The 21,926-nt window shown below is 40.6% G+C and overlaps 1 long non-coding RNA gene across 1 annotated transcript; it reads right to left on the reverse strand.

Moving 5' to 3' along the window:
- Window positions 1-19,478: 19,478 nt before the first annotated feature.
- Window positions 19,479-21,534, reverse strand: LOC137916896 (uncharacterized). The gene is made up of 4 exons (XR_011106544.1): window positions 21,470-21,534; window positions 20,683-20,745; window positions 20,534-20,594; window positions 19,479-19,934 (listed from the first exon to the last, which is right to left on the reverse strand). It is a non-coding gene; the product is annotated as an uncharacterized lncRNA (long non-coding RNA).
- Window positions 21,535-21,926: the final 392 nt, after the last annotated feature.

The following is a 21,926-nucleotide window of genomic DNA, read 5'->3' on the forward strand; positions in this document are numbered from 1 at the left end:
GTGTGGCTGCCCCTGGCCAGGGTGCTGCTTTATTATAAGCAACCATTAAAAAAAAAAAAGCTATTTGCTTTTTGATATTTGATAAAATGATATTTGCTCAGCAACTGAAGGAGGAGACAGAGGAGCTGTTAGGGAGCAGGATATTGGCTAGCTATGACAATGCACATGAAGACCAAGTGGGATAAAGGAGGGGGGGGGGGGCAGACTGTGGGATGGATGGAGAGCTGTTGGGGTGGGATTGGGGGACCGGTCTACTGAAGGAAAAGGAGGAGGAAGGCGATGAAGGGCTGATGGTTGGGCAGGGGGCCTTTTCTGCCACATACAACACTACGAAGAACAGATGGGGCCTGATAAAGGCTGAAAGGGAGGCATTACCTGCCCAAGTCACCAAGCAGCCACAATTATCACAGGGCTCTGGGTTCATTGTCAATTAGAGTGGCAGTTAAAGCCAGGCAGCAGCTGTGGCAGATGGCTGGGATCCAGAGAGGCTGGGGGAACCGGGACAGAGGCCAGCCCCCGGGCCCTTTCCATCTCCCCTCCTCCTTTTCACTCCATCTATCAGTCTTTTTCTCTCAATACAGCCAGGTCTGCTTTATAGCACTTTCTCATTTTGTGAGTGAGAAGAGCGAGAAGATGAGGTTGAGGAAGAGGAAGTGTACGAGGCCCGGAGACACCACTCATTAGAAAGACTGCAAAGAAACTGTATTTTTCTTTTTTTTTTTCACTGCTGGGATGAAAAGGACAGCATGTATTATGATGTAGTCAGCAAATAGCACACTAATTACATGAGTGAGCAATTAGTATTTTCCATTTCTGCGGTTATCGCAAATGGCTTGGCTGACATTCCTGACCACAATAAGCAATTTATGGAGGTGAGATCATGATCGATAGTGAGGAAGCGTTGCCTCTTTACATGCAACATGAGGAAAATATGCAGGACAAATTCATGATGCAGAGTCATATGGTAACACTTTCTATTTATTGCAAGGGTTATGTTTTTAATTGACAGGATTACTCACGCAATCCGTGTGGGGGCGAATGCACAAAGCCAAATTAGGCCTTGGTTGGTGAAAATGATTCCATTTGGGCACAAATTTAAGCGCCAGATTTTTTTTTCTCCTTTCTGTCACCTGTTCTTGTGGTCGTGTGCCAGCAGTGGGGCCTGTCGCCCCGGTGAAGTAAACCAGTGACTGAAGGGCAGCCGTTTGCTGAGTGTGTCCCTGTTATCTTCTGAGCAGCCCCCCCCCCCCCCCCCCCCCCCCCCCGCCTCCCAGCCTGAGCCAAGGCTCGCCAGCAGGCTTCACTTCCAGCAAGTACCACCATTCATCACCAAGCAGGGGTGCTGGAAAGGGGGGGTAGTTGGGGGTACAGCAGGGGGGCAGTAACCGGGCCGTGTGTGCCCCCGCACTCCTTCTGTTTTTTTCTCCACAGGATGCTGAGAATATAGGCCTCTGCTACAGACAACAGCCACACTCCTGTCTTACAGCCCTTACAATGGAGCTCTAAATTTATTCAGGGGAGGCGAGACCTACTCCCCTCTATTGCTGCCATGTTCCTACACCCTTGTCCCTTGCCCCCTCCTATTTTGCTGTTTTTTTTCTCTTGGCTCTCCTCCTTCATCCCTCTACCTCCTCAAACTCTACACATTGGTCCATCTTACCCTTTTCTCCCACCGGGACATCATTCCTCCTACTTTGTTCCGCCAGTCCCGGGCCCACTGTCTGGGCTGTTCTGATAGCAGAGAAGAAGTAGCAGCCTATCCATCTGCCGGCCCGAGGCCTGCCAGTGAATAAAGGGGAGCAGAGGTCCTCATTCATAACAATAGACATTAACAATGCTAACAGCACTGCTGCTATTGCTGCTGTGGAGGCAGGGGAGTGAGGGGTTGCATGTTGTGGGACTGTAGGGCCCAGACAACAGGGACCGGGGAGGGACTGTCGCCGGGCAGAGTTTCAGATCGCAGAGATCCGATAGGTCTAAGGAACACGCGGTGCTCAAAAGGATGTTGTTAGGGTGTTAAGCAAGCCCCCAGAGTCTTCTGGGCCTGTAAAGCAGTATTGATTAACCTTTTTTTTTTTTGCCTGTGTTCAGAGTCAGACACTTCGTGAAGTCCTGTCCATGTGAAGCCACCCGCTCTCTCTTTATTCCCTGATAGTTACATGCCTTACTTTTTTAGGAGTTTTCTTTTCTTAATAAAAAAATGATAACCTATTGATAACAAAAAAAATCTTGAATCCAAAGTTCCAAACCGATCATTTTTAATTGATTTTAAATAACCATTGGCTGCATAGCAACACTATAGTAAACAATAATCCGCCAAGCAGCACGACATCAGCAAAAACCCAGTACAATGCGAGTGAACTTACTGACAGTCACACAATAGCTGTAATGGTGCCCAAGTAGGCCAAATTTACCTCTGGTACTTTCCCGGCTTCCCTCCTGAGTTTTGACACATTTTCACATTTATCAGGAATGCCTATCTGTCTCCAGTAACAACAAAAAGCACCCCCTCCAAAGAACAACTCGGCATGGAGCCTCTTGTGAAATGGTTACAGTAGGCTCCCCCTCCCGTGCTTCTCATCCCTCCAATCAAACTGTCAAAAAAGCACAGTCCTTTGTATTGAGTGTTTTAATTAGATTTGGATGGATTTCAAATCTGCTCTTGTTTCCTGGAATGATTCAGAGTGAAAGTAGAAACCGTACAACAAGATTAACCACTAATCTATCCTTTGGTTACAGCTACTAAAATCTGTCCATCTGCCCAACCATTCAAAAACGCAGCAAAGCGTCTGCACATATTATAATTAGAATATTATCTTTTATTTATCTGAGAATTAATTCCTCCTCTTGAAATTTTCTTCGAAGAGAGGAAGCATCAGGAGAATGCACACGGCGCGTATGTGATTTGCATTTGTTTCAACGACACACGCCTCTTACAGGCAATCCAGACTGTTGGGGGCGTAACTTAACTTGATAAACTGGCTGTATATCATTCTCCTGTTCCCTTCTCATGCAGTATGGTATAGATATGCACTTGATCCTCTCAACATGCTTTCATCAATACAATTGAATTCGCCCACAGGGCAGTGAAACTTGCAATATGCAATCAATGATTCTGATCAATAGGATTCCGTTATGGCAACTTATTCTAGGTGGCATAATCAATGCCACACATGTTCATAGCTGACTTCCAGACTGATAATCTTCAGGATCCAATATGGACAGCAGCAGCATCTTTCTCACACCACTGAACCCAACACATATTAAAAGTGAAATGTAAGTTTATTTCTCTTACAAAGCGTTAACTTTTTTTCAGGCGTAAATATGCTAAGTAAGTAAACAACTTGATGGCTCACAAGGAAATTGCCTGGAAACACGGAGCGCACTACGCATAATTTGCTGACAAAATTGTCATCGAGTTAATGGTCACGGAGAATTGGCAGAGCGATGCAGCTTTTCAGTTTATCTCTAATGCTTTCATTTCTATTGGCAGGTGCTGATCACACTCCCTCTGTGACAACAAAGACCTTGTACCAACACAGAAGTGACAGCCAATGAGAAAATGAACCGTGAATGAAATTAAATCATTTTACGTGCTGTGTGGCATTCATTTAAATCATCCTGCTACTCCTGTTTTTTTTTTTTTTTTTGGTAGAAAATTTCAGCTCTGAAATTGTCAATTGGTTCTACATCGTCATCTGCAGGATTAAATATTGGTTCTGCTCCGTGACCCATTCTCTGGTAGGTGAAGCAACTTAATGAGTCTGAGAATTGTCATGGAAACTATTCATGTTCTGCCTGAATAATTATTTATTAATAACAAATTAATAATTGGATTAATTTCTCTCCCCCTTTCAGGTCTTTGAAGCAGGATACAGCAGCCATGGCTTACGTGTTCAGTTATTAGAGGGACAGATTGATGATTTAAAGACTTAAACACACAAAATGGCTGCACAGAAATTAGAAAATCTCAGAGATGGGAATTGACAACTGAACCAAATGTCTTTTACTGAAACTTAAAAGGCAAACGTTTTATCTTCATCCCGGCTCTCGGCCAGATGAGCATCAAAAATGTCGTGAGGATTAAGAGAGAGAGAAAAATTAAGCTCTTTGAGAGGGAATCCATGATGCTATGAGGATTCCGTCCACTGATGATAGAACCAGTGCAACCTGCATACTGGGAGATGAGTTATTTAAATCAGGAATCAAGTTTTTCAAAGGTTCTAGCTGTGAAACATCTGGAACCGTCCACCACTGTCTCAGTCCATCTGCGCATTATTAATCCCGACTGTCTATGCCATCTATTTTGAAACAAACAAAAAAACCTGCAATGTTTACCCTTTCCTCTCTTCTGATACTCCCTCTCTCCACACTGTGTCCTTAGTGATCATTTTTGTAAATATATGTGCTACAATTGCATTGCAAAATATTTTCATTCATTAATTTACACGGCCTCTTAGGAATCCTGGAGAAAATTAAACATTTTCATCTGTTAGATGCCGATATGAATTTGTTTTGTCTCATGTGTAACACTGTGGTGGCTGTTTTGTTCATGCAACTGCGTATTCAGAGCCCAACATTCTCAAAGGTAACATGTGGGATTCATTATTCAAATGCTTCATGGGCAAATTAATTTTCTTATTTTTTTCCCTGTAGGACTTGTCAATACATCTCAAACCACTGAGGTATACAAAGGCTTGCATTTCAGAAGTGGACCAGTGGAGCACACTGCACCCCCATCAACACAGCAGGAGTATCTACACTGATGCTCCGGTGAAGGTTGGCTGGATAGAGTTTATCGTTGTGAGAATATTAGGAAGCTGATATTTGCGGAACTTCGGGGTTATTATGGAAGTCCCTCCATATAGCTCTGTAGTCGCTTTCTTTGCATCCCAAACCATTCCCCCTTTTATGCTTCTTTTGAAACATTTTCAGATTGGAGATATTTATAAACACAAATGAAAGCCACCAACATGTGCATACAAAATGCATTCTGGCATATTGTAGAGGCAGTTAATATTTTAGATAATACCCACTATAAAGTATACAAATATGAAAACGTCCATAGTGGTGAATGAAAAGACAAAGTTAAGTAAATCACTGCTTTGAATTGCTTTTGCATGTCGACATTTTCGAATTTATGCTAGTCCTCACTTCAAATTCCCTTACATTGGCCATACGCCAGCCTTTTATGTTAGAGTGGGACTTATTTCTGGTAGTGAAGCTGCAGGGCTGACCCTGTCATACGAAACATGAATCCAGCAGACATGAGCACAGACATGGTCCAAATAGGTCTTCAGTTTCTCCCTGTTTGTCCTTCCTCTCTTTGCCCTTTCATAATGGGTTATCATCATAGCATGCATAATTTAAGGTCACTTAATTTAAACAAGGGCAAAAAGAAAAAAACTAGTTGAAATGGTGACCCTGTTAAAAATGGTACAATACAATTTGAATATGATGGGTTCATAATTTTCTTCTTTTTATAAACATATGCCCCTCAATGCTTTTGCAAGAAATCCGATTCCAAAAATATCTAAAAAATAAATGACAAATGCATGTGTAAAATGAAAATTTCTGTAATTTTCCATGGATTTTGTGCATCAGTTGACACGACTCAACTGCAAACTCTTGATACATGTCAGGAAGCATGAACTATGTCTGCTGATAATGAAGCAGGTGACTGCTGGGTGGCATCAGAATGGTCTCAAATGCACAGTTTAATGACTGTGCATGTGTGTGTGTGTGTGTGTCTCATCCTTGTGTGGCTCTTTCGTAAGGCTCCTGTCAGGTCTGTAATTGACAGTCTAAGTGGGGCAGCTGAGAGGCCAGGCCCTGTTAATTTATTTTCTCAGACTCACCATCCATATTTATGAGCTCCTGCTGTTTTGTCTATCACCACCGATCAAACTTACTGTGTAATTGTACTCACTAAAGCACGAGAGCCGTGTGCGACTGGTCACTCGGCCTGCAGCATTCACATTAGTCTTAATTATTTTATTAATGCACATCTAAAAAAAAAAGAGCTCTGAAGGAGAAGCTGAGAGAAATAAGGAAATAAATAAAAAGATGCCAATGGTGACCATGGTTAATGAACAGGAATAGTATTTAGAAACAGGTCATTATGCCAACACCCTCTGATCTTGCTGAAACTAATTGCTGTGACTCCCGTGGGCGTGGGTCCTTCTCCTTTCAGCCCTAATAGCCACGACTATCAAAACGTGGCACAAACTCATTCATCATTAACCGTCGTTAATGCAATGAGATTCTAATATAATAAACTTTGAGATCAGGGCAAGATGTATTCTAATTTAAACAAAATAAAAATGCCTTAAGTCCAAAAACAATGCGTTTCATTTCACTATATTTACTTTGGCATGGAAAATGCATTGCATATGTAGACAAACAGCACACCAGGTATGTTGGTGTTTACAGTCAGTCATCATTCTTTTAATGAATGTAATTAGTTTACAAACTAACCTCAAGGAAATATTTGCTGGATGTTTGCGGCGTTAGATGGGGCAAAGCTGTATCATCAGGGGTAATAGAGTAATTATGTGCTATTTTGATCCCACAAACATACATGCATTTCCATTCATTATGACTTGTTATGTTTTCATCAAAACAACATGGCAGCCTGATGTAAGCATAATGGAGATTACTGTAAGCGGCGCGGTGTCGGCCAGATCCAGGTTCTCTATGAACCATCAACTGAAAAAGGCAAACTTGAGTAAAGTTTAGTATCGTAGGATTAAGTAGACTTTGTAAAATTATTTTGCCGTAAATTGTGTTGCTTTTGTTTTGCATTAAGTCTAGACTCAACAATGCATGCTTAAAAAGAAATGTTTAATGTGAGCTGGATAAATCATTTAAGTCGCTTATTTACTTGAGTTCAAAAGCTTTAATTTGCATGTTGTTTTCACATTTTCGCTCTCTTTTCAAAATCACTGATTGAGCGCAGTTGCTAATGGCTGTATTGTGAGTTATAAATTACAAATGAATTCTCTTCAGTCCAAATGAAACTTAGTCTGATATGGGCTCCCAGCATGCATTGATGATTATAGAAACCCTCCCCGTGAAATTGTCTTTGTAATTGTCTCACTGCTCATGATAAGCCAGATACTTCCCTAATAAACCAAACTGAGGAGACATTGAAAGCATTTAGATAACCTTGCAGAGTCAAATTACCCCGCCAAATGTTTTCTCTTTAAGTTTTAAAAAGTATCCCCATTTCATTTCCTTGGTTTTATCAGTGTGAAGAGTGGATAAATGTTTTCATTTGATCACAATAATTTGTACTCAAATCAGATACAAAAGCAGTAACAAAGTAAACTGCACAAAATCTTTTCCTGCAATATGTCAGTAAAATCTGTATACATTTCATATATTTTAAAATATTTTTGATTGTATACATTTTATTGCATCTGCGTACCGTGTCAATATTGCATTGCCTCCTGACAGTCAGCTGATCCGCAGCAGCTGCGTTGGATCAGCTGATTGAGCCAACCAGCATAAGAACTGCACTCTCCAGTCGTCCTTCGCCTTGCGCCTGAGCAGATTGCTGTGTTTTTCTGTAATCGGTTTATGAGCGCTTTATTTTGTGTATTTAAAATAAAACTGCTTGTGTTTTTCATATGTCGTACTGAATTTGAAACCAGTACCTCTGGCCTGAAGTCGACAATGCTACTGTCTATTTATCTTAATGTTTGATAGGGTAACATATAGGTCTTGGTGGTGTAGTGGGTAGCGCACTTGACTCCCAACCAGAAAGTTCCGGGTTCGTGCAGCACACATATTTATCTTTTTGTTTTTACAATAATTTTAGGTTTGTTGTTTGGTCCTCGGCAGCTGCGTTGGATCAGCTGATTGAGCCGGCCGGCTTAAGACGCTCTCCAGTCATTCTTGGCCTCTGCACTTTGTGATAATGCTTGACTGATTTTGGGTGTGATCGGTACTGCGTGTGTGACACTGGATTTTGGTTCATAGGTTAATGTGGCTGCCAGTTTGTGTTTGTGTTTCTAGTCCGCTCGATTCATGTAACTGTGTGTAGTTTATGGTAAGAAGTAGTGATGGTGAGATGAAGCCTCATTCATTGAACCACTCAAGCCGGGTTCATTTCTCGAAGTTTCATGTGCTCACAAAACCACCTACTGGATAAGTGTATAATACATTTTTGTGTCTGTTGGGAATGAGTATGAATAACAGAAAATGTATGACAAAAACCTCGCCCGGGGTATAATTTCATGGAGAACCACCACTGTCCACAGAACTGATAAAGTATGTGTTTGGGACAAACATAATATCACTGAGCTATTGAGTAACATTAGCACACACTGAGTATGTCTTCTCATGCTGTTGCTATAGTTACACCATCACCAGTCTATGAGTAAGATCACATTTATAAAATGTTCCTAGGACTTTGGTCCATCCATTCATTTATAAATGACTTGCTGCCTGGCAAGAGCAAATAAGCTGAAACCTAACCAAGAGGGCCCGACAAATGGTTAATTAGCCGTTAGCTGTTATACAGGTTAAAAGAAGAGATGCTTCACATACCTTCAAGTGAAGACAAAGAGGAAGGATACACACACACAGAGAGAGAAAGGAAAGATATAAAGAAATTAATTAAAGAGAGGCAGCAAATTCACACATCTGGAATGTGCCCCAGGTGAGAAGGTGTCATTGAATTGACTTCTGTGAGAGCAGAGGTTGAACCTGCATAACTTGATTAATCAATGTGCCGTGTTTTCTCCCCGATTTGAACTCGAGGCCGGGACATATTTCACAGAGACAAATTGAGCAGGGGACTGCACAGGTTTGGCCATAAAACCAAAGGTAATTAGGAACCAGTGGTCGACATTCCATTAAAGACGATGGGTCACACATCCAATATGCCCTGTGGTAGCCGCACAGAGACAAGCAGGAACGCTGGCCAGCTGCAGGCAAAGCAGAGCAAAAAACAAATAAGGCATGGAGCTAGCTTTCAACGGATCTATTATGAATTTACTGTTCTGAAAGTGTGCTAATTTTGATAAATAACACCTTCAGTGCTGTAATTTGATTTCCAATGAGGTAATATAAGTTAATCGACATAAAAATTGAGTGAGCGATGCACTGGTGTTAAAGCTTCCTGGCACAGCGTTCATGGCGAGATGTTTTCACCATATCTGGAAGGAGCGAATGCATCACCACTCGCCCTACGTGGTGTCACTTCGATGGGCCGGCTCTCCTCTCTCATCCAATAACATGTCATCTTCTTACTATGAATACCTCTCAAGTTTCCTGATATGTCTCTTCCCTTCCTCTCTTCTATTGAAAGATGTGCGCTCATTATGGAGTTTCAGATGGGCAACTATATACTTGCCAGCAAAAACAAAAACAAAGCTTCAGTTGAGTCAAAGTCAAGAGAAAGGAGGTCTATCCAATATTACTATTGGATAGAGGTCCCTTTTTATTACACCACTCTTATGAAATCTGCCAAGGAGCATCTCTTCTGAGTCTGTGGTTAATGTAGCTCGAGAAAAAAAATATGCAAAGGCATTCATTCTTCTGTGCTCCCCCCATTACAGAGACAGAGAAATTCAAAGAGCGAAAGTACATCTTGTCCTTTTCAGACAAGCATTTTGAAGTCCATGTGCACAGCGAGAGGCAGAGAAGGAGAGCCCCAGATTGCAGAGTAAGCATTTCAAGCCGCTGATGAAAAAGCCTCTTTTATTAGATCTATATGTACGGGATAGAGCCGCACAGGCCCTGTAGCACGAGACTCACTCTCCATATAAATCCCACAACATGATTATTTTCAGATCTAAGAAATTGCTGTTCATATAGGCAAAAGTGTATTGGGGGGGGGGGGGGTGCCCATATATAAATACGTGTGTGTGTGTGTGTGTGTGTGTGTGTGTGTGTGTGTGTGAAATCTCCTCAATGAACACAGATTTATTGACATAATTACACATGTAAATTGATAAGTCATCTTTATCTGTTCTAGTAACTGGAAGCGTTTCTCTTGACGTGACAAAGGCGATGCTTGCCATCAGGAATCATTTCATTTTTCACACTGGATTATACATAAATGATTGCATGTTAGCAAAACAGAGAAAAAAACATGGAGGTTTCATTTCCAAAGAACATGAATTTTGGCCGTCTCTCAGTCATTTATATCACCAGTTCAGGGTTGCATGAGAAGCCGTTGTGGCAGTCAAGCAGACCTTCCAGATGGCATCCGCAGCATATGTGGCATGACCTTCTGCAGCATGGCAACACGGGGCCACTGAGTCACTGTGCAAACAGCAGGCAGGGTCCTCAGATGTGTGTGGCCCCCCCGGGGACATGGCAGCAAAATGAGATGCCCATCACTCAGTGGCCCTGCAGATTCTCCTCACAACTGCCAGGCTTTCAGCATCATTAGGCCTAGATCAGATACATACAGAGCAGTGTAGCCCGAGGCTATCACTGCACCCTCCGTGCAATGTAGGCACACACACAAGCCTCTACGCGGGATTCACACGGACACAGTTGCATTTGGAATCATTTCTAAAAGGAATCTATTTCATCAGAGAAATGTTGTGATGGAGGGAGCTCCTTTTTTTCTGTTTGGCATTTTGAATATGTGAGGGGGGGGGGACAAAACCATTTAATTTATCAACAGTGGAAATATTCCTCACCATGTGATATATGAGTGTGTAATCCTCTGCCTTTCTAAAATGAGACCAAAAAATGATGACACTGAACCACAATGAGACATTAATTCAGGAGCACTGCAGATAGGCATTTATTTTCTCCTACTCCTCCCCACCTCAATAAAATTGCTAGCACAAAGCTTTAATCTAAATATGGTTATTACAGCAATTTGTTTTGGCAACTGGTGTTTCATTTCCTTTTCTGCCTGTCTTCTTCTCATTTAAATCTCAAACCCTAATTGTCATTTGTCTGTGTGTCTGGAATAAATAGGATAGTAGCGGAGAGAGATACAAATATTGGACACATTCCTTGCCAAAAATGCACATTTGTATCCAGCCTGCTCCCAGAATGTTGTCATGTGTGTCCAATCCCAAGGACTTGGCTCAATAATGCAAAATATGTCCCGGTGATAGAAGCAGGTGGTCCCCAATTTAACCCCCACCCCACCCACCACGACAGCCCGCCCCCAAGCCCCTCTCTAATGTTGTGTTCATTTGCCCTCTTCAGTGTGTGCACCTATCCAAGACTGAATATTAGCATTTGATAGAAATCACTTCAGTCAGTTCCAAAGAGAAGCCTATTTTGATGACTCATATCAATAATTATATTTATCTATTACCGGTAAATAAAAAACCCAGAGGCTATTTTTCTGAGCTAAGATTGCCTCTCAGAAATTTTGCTTGAGAGTCAGCACTTCAAATGTGCAAAGCAATATTTAAACAAATGGCCTTAAGCAAGGTATTCAAGCAATTATGTTATTACAGGAACTGCATTGTTTCGAAGCAAAAAGCTCACATTATTTCCATCATTTGTCAAAATGTCATAAAGTCTCCAAAGCAATGTGTGAAATCCAAATGAGTAGAGGTGCATATTTGGGCATTTTAACATCACTGCTTCAGGGGATGCTATTAATGAAAATAATATTAGCTTTTTAAGGAAAAGAAACTGAAGGATTTTAAGTTGAGTAATTTTATAACTTCAATAAAAACATGGCTTTGCCCTGCAGTATTGATTTGGTGTTTGCATGTGCTGAAACATACTTGTCACCAGCACCATTTCATACATCACATTAGAAGGAGGAAAGGTACTCTCAGATTGCATTTTGGCACTATGTCAACAGTGAAATTGAGTGTGAGCGTGTGGGTGTGTGTCTTTGTGTGTGAGTGTGTTTTGGGGTTGTGTTCTGGGAGTGGGGGGGGTCATCCTGTTGCCTGGTAACAAGCCTCAGATTGACAAAAGAAGAGCAATTTAGGACTACTTTCCACAGAGATCAATACAACAGACCTGATGTGATGATGTAAGATTAGCCAAGGGAGAAAATCCAATGCATTTGGTGGGGTTTACTTTATAACTGAGAGAGGAAGGTGTGGAGGAGATTTCAATGGAAACATTGAATATAAAGATATAAGATCTGTCTCAAATCTTGCTAAAATGAGACTTCACCAACCCTTGTCTCCCACAGGTAATGAGAACTTCAGCAAAGTGAGCACTCATGGGAAGGGAAAAATCTGATTTGAGCTTTCTTGTTTAATACCTTCTGTCAGACTGTCGTTAATATCGCCCGGAGCGAGGGGATGCGGTGCAAAACTGTAATATTGGAAAAGATTGGAGAAGGAAAGAAATGGGAGTTAAATAAAACTTTTGGACAGCCGTAGACGTGTTGACTAGCATTATGAATGAAACAGGTGGACTGCTTCTTTCTGGAAATAAGAGTTTCAAATTCACCGATTTTGAAAAAATATAGTTAGGCTGAAAATATATCAGTGTCCATACCTAAGATTAATGCAAGACAAATCAGCAACAGCGTTCCAAAATACAAGAAGTTAGTATGGAGATGACAAGCTAAAGCCATAACTCTGATATTAGCTCAATCACTGTAATCAAAGTAATGTTCGAAGCGCTGCACACCTGGCCTGCACCTTCAGCTTTAGATCAGCAGCCATCCTGGCTAACTGGGTTTGTTGCTGTCACAATATTGCGAGAGAATGAGCGAGTGCTGGCTGTGGTAACTTCTTAGTTTCCTTCCTGCTTTTGTATTCATTTGATATATTTTATGTTTTATCTGTAGGATCTCACTTTTTTTTTGACAATTCACTCTGTCTTCTGTTTTGACAGAGTGATTGATATTGGGGGATTCGGTTGTACACTCTTCCTCTTGCATGCCAGTGCATGGAGAGAGCCTGTTCCTTTATTCTGCTCCTCACTGGTCAGTACTAACCTTTGTCTTCGCTTTCTCACAGCAGTACATTTCATTTCAGCCCTCATACCCCCCTGGGTAAAGTTAAATATTTTACTGTGCTGTGCAACTTTGGCACATGTGGGATTCTTTGATCCATCTTCATGCATGACATAGTGTCTAACTATACTTTTGGACGACTGCTTTGCAATTTCTATTTGTAGTGTAAAAAGTAAAAGAATGAAATCAAATAAAGAAGCCTTTTAGTTTAGTTTAGTTAAGTTTAAAACCACATGTAATCGGTAAAAAGTTGGCGATCTCCAACAATAATCCAACAACATATGCAATAATGCAATAACTCGAATATATGGTATGGGAAACGTTAGACATGATGTTAGACAAGATTTAACCTGACTCAGAATATAAAGATACGGGGGAAGAAGGGCAGGCAATGGGGGGGACAGAAAGAGAAACACACTGGAAAAAGAGATGAAGCATTCAAGAAACATTCACAGAGACTTTTCTCTGACTATAATCCAATGTAACTAGACCCCTGCGGGACTGGACAGGGAAAGCTCTTGATGGGCAGGAATGTGGATCCTGAGAGCACAGAGAGTGGATTGATGGCGACTGCGAATGGGCCAGTGGGAACAGAACGGTAGGAGAGGATCATTGTGACCTGTGCTGACACCTCTGTCATCACACATCTTCTGCCTCAAGCCAGGGAAAAAAGGGGCTCATGGGAAGAGGGAAGAAGTGGATGAGAAGGAGGAAAGAGGAGTGAGAAGAGGAGGTAGAATGTGTCCGGAGCCCAGAGAAAACGCATGTGGTGCATGCATTCCGACCCCACATGGGATCTGTAATGGCCTGTGACTTGGAAAAAGGGATGGGAGCCAATAAACACAAAGACAAGCATTATTTGCAATCTGAAAGCATGAGGCAAAATGTATTTCATTTCAAATCAAAAACATCAAAACTGACCTTCAAAGGCTTTTCTCTGTGTAGTGCAAACAAAAGGGGAATAATGGACAGGCTGAGCCTTTACTACAGATGGCTGTTGCTTCAGGTAGTCATCAGCAGTACTCGGTATCAGCTAGATTTGCAATCAGGTCGTATATCAAGTCCATAATCAATCAATCGATCCATGCTTGCAGTGTAGTCGGGCAGAAACACCTGTCACCCTGAAGAAATGAACTCTAAAGACTTTCTGCTTGTCTTCACAACACAATGATGAGCCAATCAAGCCAGCCCTCTCTCTCTCTCGCGCGCGCTCTCTCTCTCTCACACACACACACACACAGACTGTCTGTCATTTACCAATGTCTGCATCATTAGTCTGCCTGGACTGATGTCTTTGTGTCAGGACCCGCTGCATTAGGCCATTGCTCAGGTGCCATAATTCAATTCGATGTGGGCAAGGGGTCAGCAGAGAGACGAGGCCTGCCGGCCATTAGCGGCTCACAGAGAGACAGTGAGGTTGTGTCAGGGTCAGAGAGGGTCATCATTGTTAAGCAAAATACTGCAGGATGGAAGGAAGGTGGAACACAGTCTTTGTGTTAAAATGAAATGAATCGAACAGGGAATGGAAGTTTGAGAAGGTTCATTATGGTGCTTGAACTGGTAGTCTGGAATGATGAGAAGACTGTGAGACTGTGAGCAATATTCTGATATTCTAGTAACAGTAGCTGGAAACACGCTGAATCTTAAGTAGGTGTAAGACTTTAATCAATTCTAACATCTGTTACGGTAATTATTTTAATAATAATAAAACAAAATAAAATGCAGAAGATTAGGGAATGTCAGTTGTGTGCAGATTAAAATTTTGACCTGGTGATGACACAAGAAGGAAATTGCAGGACGAAAGATTACAGAAGATCCGTTTCACCCTGTGGGAATGATGAATATGTGTACTTATCAATGATGGTTATCGTCATTAAATTTAATGATCATATTCTTCAAAATGTCTATTGGTTATCATAAAGCTATAAAGGTATCTTTAGCTGTTTTAAATGTACAGTGTGACACATGGACCCCATTTAAATAATTACTGACAAAGTCACCTGGGAAATGGCATCATAGCAAATATTTCAGGGATTTAAAAATGCTCTCCATAGCTATCACGAAAGACCTGCTCAGGGAATGCTTGTGTGCATATGCTGCTTGTAGCTTTTGATTGGTCAGAGGAAAGAAATGTATTTAGGTAAATATCTGACCAAGATTTTATCACAGCATGAGTGTGGCCACCTTTACATGTATTCAAGCTGTTCTGATTATAGTCCAATTAACAACCCATTTAAACTGATGTCCGTATCTGATGCAAATCATAATTGAATGCCAGTAAATAAGTTCATACACATATGATCATTCTGTCCACAAAATCAGTGACTTAATTTTTTTTAAGCATCTGTGTAGCAGTTGTGTTGAATCTGGCAAAACCGTTCATGCAAGGCATCTGATTCTGACCCTGTGGAAATGTTGTAAATGTTTTCAATTGGTTAATTTTAATACATTATTATTATTATTAAATCCTAATTATCTTTTCACATTTATTGTAAATTATGCTGCCCTTGATTAAAACAATATCATTTTAACCAATTATGAGTAATTAGAAAAACTGTATAAATTAATTCCGTCAAATTGCTCTCTCTGGGCATGTGCCCTGTGGAAGGTGGACTTCATCTGTCTGCGTGGTGATTGTGTTATATATTGAAACAAAGCACATTCAAGTAAATTCAACTTAGAAGACATATCTGGATCTCAAACAGCATTTGTGCAACGATCTGTATAAATACTGTAAATATATATATACTGTCATCAACAAATCACTTTTTTTTATTGTGCTGCTTTACTGCATTCTCGTTTGTATCAGCAATGTCATTTATTAGTTCCTTTGTGGATATTCTCTGTATTTTCACCCAGTATATCTGTAATAGCCGGTAGGAATTCACATTACAATATCTTTCATAAAAAAAGAAAAGAAAATCAAAAAGAGCTCATTGACAAATCGAGTGACTCAGTGTTGGCTGGCAGTCACCGCAACACAAATATCTGTTAACAGACCGCTTCCTGGCAGAGTTACATCAGCTCTGGCACCAGACAGGCCCACAGAGAGAGACATTAGTCAGCAGTATTGTCTGTCCAGCCACAGCGACTGCAGTGCATCCACTGCTGGGTTCACAGAGCAGCTGATATAGTGGCACTTATTACATCCTCTATCACTGGCAATAATAGCAGGGTGGCGTGTGTATTGTATGTGCAGCGTGGCATTTTGTTTTATCAGCCTCAACATGCATGTATGCAGAGTGTTTTCGCACATTTATGTTCACAAAGCCTATAAATGTTAACCGCATTGACAGTCATTTGTGTAATAAGCCTATCTTTTTTTTTCTCCACAGGACCACGGCAGAGTTCTCCATTCGAGGAAGAGGGAGGATGAAGGTGGGAACCTGAAGAGAGCGTAAAAATGAAGGAATGGGTTGACTTGAGATTGACATTTTCAAAATGGTCGTCTCTTGTAATGTTACCTTCGTTCTAGACCGATTAGGTATTTGATTCTTCACAAGAACCTGACGGGTCCTAATAATTCAACTTCACAAAGTAACTGTTGTATAAGAACTTATGATGGCTGATATGTGTTGTGCATTACTTTTCAAAGGCAATTCTCTATCTAGCATATTTGAATTATCCTGGCAAATTAATAATTTAGAGCGTCTGTTGCAGACTATGGTGCGGGATTTAAAGGGCCACCTCACTAAAATTGTGTCTCAATCCCTCAGAGGGTGACATGAATAATTAACAGAAAATGTCTCATCTTCAGTCTATCTTCAAGTGTACAGTTCTAGCTCTGCTGCAACCATCAATGTATTCAGATTCATTTATTTATGACAGAAGTTAGTTGAACAATGTGGTTCTAGTCTAATCTAGTCTATCACTAACAATGTGAACTTGGGTCAAAAAGGCTAGTACCCGAATCACAATAGGCTAGTGCTTCATTAAGGAAGCTTGATTTGCATCAGTTAAATTATCAAAATAATTTGATTTTTCCCGTTCGTCTGGTAATTCTTATGTAATCTTAGCTTGCATTTCTGCACCCCCGTCTCCGTACCTTCAGGCGTCACCTTCAGTGTGACTCTCCGACTCCCGCTTTGTCAGGCATTTCTTTCTGTTCTTTCTGGTCTAGTTCTAAACAGACTCTGTCAGGGTAAGATGAAAATAAAATGATTTATGTTGTCTCCCCCCCCCACCCACTTGCTCAAAGTAATGAGATTCCATATTTCAACTGGGTTGACAGATGGATTAGAAATTAAAAGCCTTAGACGAGTAATGCCTTTTCGATGTTGGAATGTGAATAACTCATGTGGCCTGATTGATTTCAAAAGTCTTGTGACAAAGTGAACATGCTGCACAGAAGACAACATGCTCATTTCACTGCATGTTGCACATTTGTTAATGCGAGGGTCCGTCTCACAGAAGAAGCCTTTTTCTCGTTCATTGCAGTACATTAGAATAGTATGGGGCTGATGTTTACTGGGGGGGGTAGTTGTTGCCAAACCAGGGTGAAAGGCGATGCATTATGCAGGAGTGGGCGTTTCACCTTGAAAGCAAGTAATGGAGCAATAGTTTGAATTCCATGAAGGTGCAGTATTTCCTATCTTGAAAGTGCATTCAGTTGAATTTTTTCACTGCACCATGACAGCTTTTATGTACAAAAGCTGTGCAAAGCATCAGCAGCATCCTAACAAATATCACAAAACGTGAACATCCCTATGTATGTCTCTTCATCCCTTTACGTCTCTGCTGTGATAGGTGCAGATTCAATAAGAGGAATCAATAGAGAGTTACTTTGCATTCACCTCAATGACATTCCTCAAGAAAGGGCTAAAAGCCCCTTTGTTTTATGTCTCCATTATACGCTATTCATCTGAGCTATATGCACACTATCATTTCTGCAAGTGATTTTTGCTTGAGCGCATTTCTGCTCTCGCTCTCCACAGAAGCCATCCCTACCACGCCTTCATTACATCAGCACCTGCAGTCAATTTGTGAGAACAGACAGCTGCCTATTGCCCCGGAGGAGACGGAGGGAAAATATCGAACCGGCTCCATCTATGATGAGACAACACCACGAACATAACGGTGATTCATCAGAAAAAGTGCCTGATGAGCAGAATCCTCACTCAGCTTTGTATTTTTCATCAAACGGATCAAATAGTAATGCCCCCCATGAAACAGAGGTGCACAAGTTTGTGAATGAATGGTAGTAATGTTAATCCAGGATGTCACCCACTGCTGAAATACAGAATTTTAAAAGACGCGACCGAGTGATTGATTATGCCAACATGTTTTTAAAGGTCATATTGATCAGAGTTGTTTCTTTGCTATTTCTTTTTTTCTGTCTGAGCGAAATGACAGACGTAGAAAGTGACAGAATGACTGTACAAAAAGTGCCACACACTCATGGATAAGTTCCGTGTTTTCCCCAAAACTGAGACAGTCGCACAAATAACCCATCACACAAACAAATACGTACAAACTAATAAATTAAGACAGATTCCAGGGGCTGCCTGCCATGCTTATCTCTTCCTCGTGTCTTGGAAAAACAGTGGGCGCTCTCATTAAGCACAGGGATGACATCTAGTTATTCATTATCCGCTCCATGCAAAACCCTGCTATTAAAAATCTAAAAGCCATTAGAGAAATCCATAATGAACCCCACCAGCAGCAGGTGCACATGGGGAGGCTGGCTCTCGGAGAGGACACAAACGACACAGCTACATGACAGTTTGGGACTCTGTTGCCCGTTAGCATCGGCACCACCGCCGCACAAACTCTGCTGTTTAATGCCAAGAGGTTTTAAGTAGCTGTTTGCTGATTTTCAGCTCATATCTTACTCCAAATCGCTTCATTTGTCATGCGCGGCGAATCAGTGCAGCGGTCATTTGTTGGCGAGGCATGGAGGTGTTGGTCAAACATGATGTGACAGCATTGACTGGGGCCTGTTTACTGAAAGGAGTTCAGAACAGGATCAGCTAAACATATATTATGGTGGATCAATACGAGCTGAAGAACTGAGCAATGCGCTTGATATTAGATTGGCTTCACCAACCCGTGCTCGGTCACTTAAGACTTCCCTTGCTGGAGCATTTTTCTGTTCCTTAATAGGCCAGTAACTGCAAGATGGTGGTTATTCGTCTGCAGTGATTTGTTTAGAATCTGATCAGAGGATAAATAAGCAAAGATCTTGAGACCGGCCTGTCAAAATATTCAGCAAATGCAAAACAGAAAGGGAGGGAGAGAAAGATAAATGTGCATTTGGTTTCCTGGGTCTTGGCTCCTCATCATTATAACCTTAGTCATACTTCATACTTCCTTCCCTTTTATCTTTGACACACTCCATCTGTTTCTCATCATGAGAAACCCCAATATAAACACAGCGCTATGCCTGTGCATGGGCCACTTTGTGTGTAAAAAGCAGCCTTAGCACATTTTTTCCAAAGAAAACCTCTCAAAATATACTACATTAGACAATTTTAAGGTACATATGCATTTTAAGGCAAGTAATCCCCAAAGACCATGAGGTAAACCAAGAAAATCCAGAAAATCCAGTTTGTTAGAGTAATATTTATCCAAACAATCTTTATTTTTTAATCCACATAGAAACTTTAATGACAGACAGACACATCAGGTAGCTCCCCAGTCTGCAGCCCTTCCATGTCAGTCATATTATAGTCACGTTGACCTCGTGGGAGACGATGGTTCAAGTCCAACTGACCCCTAATTCCCCATCAAACACTGAAGCCAAACAAGTGTGCTCACATGGAGGGGGGAGGGGGTGTGTGTCACAGTTTATGCTGAGACCCACTCTGCCTTTAGCCCGTTCAACCTGCAAGGTGTGTGGGTGGATGGATCCGTGGGGAGATGGGCCTCAAAATGAAGTATGTCCTGGGTTGTGGTGATTGCCCCAGCATGGCGAACCTCATCTATGCCTCATCCTTTCTTCCAGAGTACACAACCATGAAGTCAATCAGCGAGACACCAGGGCATCAATCACTCAGCTCCCGTTGCGGTGACCTGCTTGCTCCTGGAAAAAATATAGAATAAAAAACAAAATGCATCATATATTTCAGAAAGAGGCAATGGAATTATTTTTATTTTTATTTTATTTTCCCCCAGTCTGTTTCTGGTATATCCTGCACAGTAAAAGTTATCCGGGCATTTCATCTATCAGTTTAGTGTAATTTTGTTTTATCTAATGGACCATTATATTTTAGTATTTAATTAAAATGATTTTGAAGAAAGAGATTGTACTATTCAAAGGCCGCTGGAATGAAAGAACAATGAAAGAGTCCCTTTAAACGCCGAAATCCCATCTCCATAGATGATCATAGATCATGATCATGATCATAGATTCATGGGAAATTGTAAACCCTACTGTTATTTGTTTCATGTCTTCAAGTGATTTTGGTTAGATAACAGGAAAATTGCGAGGTAGGTAGTACATTTTACAGCAAAATAATCAGAAATTAGCATGGCTTTTACCATTAAAAAAGATGAGCTGTCAATCACTGGTGCAAAGTGGTTAGTTCAAATTGGAAAGTCTGAGGCGGCAATGATTTTTAGTGGTGTCATTTAGATAGCTGATAAGCATTTGTACTATTATTATGCAATTAAAAAACTAACCTTTTTGTAATGAGGCATCATATGGTATTTAATGATGGACTGCGCCAACTTGCTGGAGGAGCTAGGACAGAAGACAGAGCCCTTTTAAAAATGATCAGTATTTACTTGACTCTTTTCTAATTTTACTTCTTCAACATTTTAATACTTACAGCTCCTTTTCCACATCTGCTGTCTCATATTAGGGCTGCACCTCAGTCCATGTGATATGCTCCCTAAAAGAACAAATGTTTAGTGAACATTTAAAGTTTACATCAATTCCAAAGCTCGTGTTTATCATGCAAGTATATGACGCACACAGCTTCTCAGACTACATATTTTAATTCTAATATTTTCATAAAATAAAGACCTTTTCAGTAGTGGACTGAAATTAAATGTTGTAATGTTATTCGTTTAAATAAGGCTTGAAATGTTCTAGTAATATGATTACTCAAACCTCCATAATCACCCAATCTTATGAACAAGCTAACGTAACTGCAACTAGAGAGCAAGTGACGCAAATTGAGACAATTGCCATGACATAATAAGTATATAATAGTGTGCATACGTTTTCAGCAGGAGTTTACATTTAATTAGTTGCCTGTTTAAAACTTGTATTTTCTTCTTTTCACAAAATTATTAGCAATGCTAACTGTAGCCAAGCTAACAGTAACGCTATTTATTTACCTACTCTCGATTCCATGTTACAATCAATATAGCCCATTCCCCCCAGAAATAATCTGCAGCAGCGTCGACATAGTTTGTATATATACTTTAATTAACAGGAGACATTTTAATACTAAGAAATATTCCGTAACTCATAAACAGATGAGAAGCAAAGCGTCTCTGACGCCAATTCCGGTTGTTGTGATACGTCACCACGTTTTCGCGTAAATCTGTACACGTCATCGGACGCTAACTAGGTCAAAGGTTTGTTACTTTGTTGCATTGTTGACCTACATTCCGCTCGCTTCCGCTCACGCGCTCAATGTTTTGCTCCATTGTTGCACCTTTGACCTATATTCCGCTCACTTCCGCTAACTCTGTCAGTGAGCGGAAGTGACGTCTAAATGTAATTAGAATGTTGATAATTCGGATATATTATTATAATTAATTGTTAATAAATATATATTATCAATAAAATAAATAAAAATTAATTTATATTAATAAAATATGCATATATATCAATAAAGAAATGAAGAAATATATATATATATATATATCAATTTAAAAAATATAGAGAGTTAGTCAATGTTAAATAATGTAATATAATGTAATTTTTACCATTCAATTTAGTTTATTCAATTTACTTCAAAGCTAATGTATACAATAACAAATTTGTCTACATCTAATTCTGAAGACACCTGTGGAAAAAGAGGACATATCGCAGTTGACGCTGTAAGATGGTAAGAGGTGT

This window comes from Brachionichthys hirsutus, unplaced genomic scaffold (genome assembly GCF_040956055.1).
Source record: "Brachionichthys hirsutus isolate HB-005 unplaced genomic scaffold, CSIRO-AGI_Bhir_v1 contig_581, whole genome shotgun sequence".
In the NCBI taxonomy this organism is placed as follows: Eukaryota; Metazoa; Chordata; class Actinopteri; order Lophiiformes; family Brachionichthyidae; genus Brachionichthys; species Brachionichthys hirsutus.